General features: G+C 38.6%; 2 non-coding genes across 2 annotated transcripts; both read right to left on the bottom strand.

Moving 5' to 3' along the window:
• Positions 1-278: 278 nt before the first annotated feature.
• On the bottom strand, positions 279-363 carry mir181c (microRNA mir-181c). Its single transcript, NR_163045.1, has one exon. It is a non-coding gene; the product is annotated as a microRNA mir-181c (primary transcript).
• A 1,881-nt stretch (positions 364-2,244) lies between these two features.
• On the bottom strand, positions 2,245-2,337 carry mir181a-3 (microRNA mir-181a-3). The gene is given in 1 exon segment (NR_129886.1): positions 2,245-2,337. It is a non-coding gene; the product is annotated as a microRNA mir-181a-3 (primary transcript).
• Positions 2,338-4,716: the final 2,379 nt, after the last annotated feature.

Raw genomic sequence — 4,716 nt, 5'->3', positions numbered from 1 at the left:
TCAATCTCCCCCAACCCCCACCAGTATTCAAAATTGAGTATTTGTGCCAAATTTGGTCCAGTGAATGAAAATACATCCTGCATATCAGATATTTACATTACGATTCAGAATAGTAGCAAAATTACAGTTATGCAGTAGCAACAAAAATAATTTTATGGTTGGGCGTCACAACAACATAAGGAACTGTATTAAGGGGTCGTGGCATTAAAAAGGTTGAGAACCACTACCATAGACCAATCATCCTGTGTTCTCCGTTCATGTGCTGACCACGAGTTTCTTCCAGCCACAGTTGCATTCACTGATCAGTGAGGTTCTCCTCCAGCATCACAACCCACCGACAGAATGAATGTTGATTGTGACTTTCTAGTTTTGTAGACTTTCAGCCAAAAGGTAATGATTTCCAAGGGCAGTAGCCAGGTTGATCGTCCTCATTCTCTTGCAGCAAAAGCAACAAAGAAGTACATCGCCCCAAAAAACCAGCGGATTTAATTGTGGCTTCCATAGACTTATTTAATCAGGTGGATTAGATAAAAATGCTATTCTCTAAGGGTGTCACAAAATACTTAGTTTTATCCTGAGGATAGGTAAGCTTCTGTAACAAGATTTCCTAAAAAGCAGTTAAAAGGAAACACATGTTTATATTGAGCTCTAAAATACTGGGGAAGAATCTGAAGCCCGAAGTTGTAAAGGGGGATATAACTGAATTGTGGAAGATTTAGACTAGGCATGGGCAAACTTTGGCCCTCCTGGTGTTTTTGACTTCAACAGCCAGTAGGAATGCTTGGTTTAGACAGTAAGAACACAGCCAGTAAGGACAGTGGTCTTCTAGCTTCCAGAAGATTCAAAAGGCTAAACTGTTGGATACACCAGCAGAAATAGGTCTTAAAATGTGATATTATGTTTTTATGTTTAACATGGTTTAAATGGTTTTAATTTATAGTTATATGTCATTGTTTTGGATATCATGATTTGGTTTTGTATGTATGTTGGCACTGAATCTTGCCATTATTTGATGTTCACTGTGTTGAGTCCCCCATGGGTGAAAAATGTGGTATATAAACACAATAATAAATAAATAAATAAATAAATAAGAATAAATCTAAGGGCTCTTAACAATGGCATTGCTACCAAAGCCCAGACAAGTTCCTACTTAGACTACAACTCCCAGTATCTCCTAGTTAATGACTTAGCAGGTTCTGGGGTACGAGGCAAAGAAAGCCTGTGCAATATCTCAATATGACTATATGTGTGTGTTAGAAGTAATTTAGTTTGATATTAAAAAGAAATTTAAGAATCTTATAGATTTAGGGGTTGGAAGATGAGAAGTCAAGGTTTATATATTGTTAGTGTGAGAGTACTACTTTTTGTCAATTATTTTTATTTTTTGTCATTTAGAATAGGTGGTGGTGATTGTTGTTGTTGTTGTTGTTGTTGTTGTTGTTATTATTATTATTATTATTATTATTATTATTATTATTATTATTATTATTATTATTATAGGCAGCTGAAAAAGCAGAACGGCAGAGGTCTGTGTTGTCGAAGGCTTTCATGGCTGGAATCACTGGGTTACTGTGAGTTTTCTGGGCTGTATGGCCATGTTCCAGAAGCATTCTCTCCTGACGTTTCAGCCACAATTATGGCAGGAATCCTCAGACCTCACAACCTCTGAGGATGCCTGCCATAAGTGTGAGCGAAACATCAAGAAAGAATTCTATACAACCCGGAAAACTCACAACAACCCAGTGATTCCGACCATGAAAGCCTTTGACAACACATCATCATCATCATCATCATCATCATCATCATCATTATTTATACCCCACCTTCCTCCCCATGGGGACTCAAGGAGGCTAGCAATCCCATACTTTAGTCAAATTTAAAAAACACAATCCAAAAGTTAAATATTAAATAGCACAGTGTGGTAAAAACTGATTAAAATATAATTAATACAGGAGGTAAAAGGAAAGCCAAATGGCTTTTGTAATGAACATCTCTGACTAATGTTAATTTCGGAGGTCAGAATGGTTTTTGCAGTGACAAATTAGCAACCTGGCCATTGTAGGTTTTACACATCAATTAGAAAGCAATTTAAAATCAGAATGACTTTAGGCAAATGAGAATGCAGAAAATACATTTATTTCCTTGCTGGGGTTCCTTTCGCATGCTGATCCTTTGATTATACACATGGGGCAGCAAACATTTCTTTGGCCCCTCTGTTTGGTAAATCCTTCTTCATGGGCAGTGTTTGTAAAAGCCGCAGGGTACACTCAACAGTCGATGGTTTGACTTCACTGACAAAACTCACCGACAGCGTTGAATGTTTCCCAAGACCTTTTATCTTCTCCAGATATGAATCTACACACGAGCAAGTGGGACAGAAAGAAATTTTCAAATTGGTGTTAAAAGCTCTTCCTATTAACATTATTATCTCAGTCTAAGGTACTATAAGATCACTTTAGCTACTGATATTATTATTATTATCATTATTATTATTAATTCATTTCTATCCTGCTTTTCTCCTGTGGATGGGATTCAAAGAAGCGTACAACATAAAATCCATACAAATACATCCAGCCACAATACATAATCAGTTAAAACATCATATCCTTTTTGTAAGTGGGTGTTAAGCTGTATTTACAGTGTTGAGATAAAACATCATATCCTGAAATAAAAACTAAATTCACATATCAAATAAAACAATTTAAAAATTCACAGCAAGCGCTATTTAAAGATATCCATAATCTCCGGCCACTGAAGTTATTTGTCAAATATTATCAAAATATTTATCAGACTGGCAGTGCCTTTTATCATTCGTTTCGGAAGGCCTGGTTCCACATAAAGGTTTTTAATTTGCGAATATGTCCCAGGGATGTAAGTGAAGAGGATGCAAAAGGTGGGCACAGCCCCGTCCATAAGTATCCTGTCCTCCCAATAAAATTCCTAGTATGTCTATACCCCTTTCTACATAATCTTCAGCCTGATGTATACATACACCATCCTGCTTTAGGGCTACACAGCAAATTATCCCACTGCCATAAATCTGTAGGGCAAGTTGCACAAAGCAGGTTAGGGATATTATTTAACACTTGGGCTGTCTCCTTTAGGTCTAAGTGGGGGGCTTCTGTTCTTAGGAATTTCAGAACAAGCTCCTCATACCAATCCTTCTATGTGGAGGAATAGGCTCGTGAGCAAATCATACAGCAAATTCTGCAAAGAGAAAGAGAGAACATTTAAGTCAATTACCATAATCATCTAAATAGCATTTTCTTAGCTTGTTGATTGCCCAAAATAAAGCAGGAGTGAAATGGGATTTGCATCTGTAAGGGCCAACCCCTGCCCCTAGGGTTTTCCATTCCACATATTACTGCCACATTTGTGGCAATGAAGGCACATGGGGAGGATGCATCATATGACCAACATTTTCTACTTGCCTTGATCTTAAAGAAGAAAGTGTAGTTGTGGGTGTCTTTGGTGTTTGGTTTAACAAACTCCAGCAGCAGAGCATAATGTTGGAATTAACCAGGGTATGTATGGCAGGAGCCACTAAAACAAGTTGGGAAGGCTGCATGGATTTGGGAGGTCAAACACTGCCTATCTCTGCTCTAAAAATAGTCTAAGGGCCTTTCCACACAGCCATATAACCCAGAGCATCAAAGCAGAAAATCCCTCAATATCTGCTTTGAACTGGGTTATCTGAATCCATACTGCCATATATTCCATTTCAAAGCAGAAAATGTGGGATTTTATTCAGCTGTGTGGAAGGAGGAATGGTTTCCTGATTTAAAGACAAGGCAATGATGACATTGGCTCCCTGATGATATATGGTTGTAACTGCTTACACTTCACTCCGTACAAAATACACATTCTTGAGAGCAGGAGTAGGAAACTTCAGTTCCTGTGTCTAAAAATTTGCCCTCAGGCCTACTCCACGTACTGTACTATGTTACCCTCCCTGTGTAAACATGGATAGAGGATGATTTCTTATTTTCTGCAAGGGCTGAAATGCTTCACACATAGAAACTCTCTATATAAAATACTGTGGTATATTTGGTTAGCATGATCTGGGTTTTTGTATACTGTATATATTGCAAGAGAGACAGGTGTTACAGATACCTGCTCATATTTAGGCTGCGTTCAAAAGCCAAGGATTCAAAATCACTAATATTATACTAAGTTGAGTTACTCAAGTTAGACTATCTGAATAACTAAGGAACAGATATTGCTGTTGTTGTTGTGGGCCTTCAAGCTATTACTATATGGCCATGTGAAGGTGAACCTTACCATGGGGTTATCTTGGCAAGATTTGTTCAGAGGGGTTTTGCCTGTGCCTCTGAGGCTGAGAGAGTGTGACATGCCAAAGGTGACCTAGTGGGTTTCCAGGTCTGAGTAGGGATTGGAATCCTGTTCCCCAGAGTCACTGCCCAATGCTCAAACACTACCCAATGCTGGCTTGGAGTACAAATGAAATCATAGTGAAGGGACCATAAGCCAGAAAGTAGTAAAATATTGCCTATGTAGTTTTGCCCCTGCATATGTCCCTCCCTTTCTCTCCAGAAAGTTTTAAGGAGAGAGGAGAGCTCGGAGTGAACAAGTTAGGTCATTGGTATCACTTGTGCCAAAGTAGGTGTGGAAGGTGAGAAAGACCCTCAGCCATTGGTCAATTCTAGATAAGGCCGAGATATAAAAATCCTTTGTTTGCTTGGCACATGATGCGGC

This window comes from Anolis carolinensis, chromosome 2 (genome assembly GCF_035594765.1).
Source record: "Anolis carolinensis isolate JA03-04 chromosome 2, rAnoCar3.1.pri, whole genome shotgun sequence".
Taxonomy (NCBI): domain Eukaryota; kingdom Metazoa; phylum Chordata; class Lepidosauria; order Squamata; family Dactyloidae; genus Anolis; species Anolis carolinensis.
This window is presented reverse-complemented; position numbering and strand designations above follow the sequence as displayed.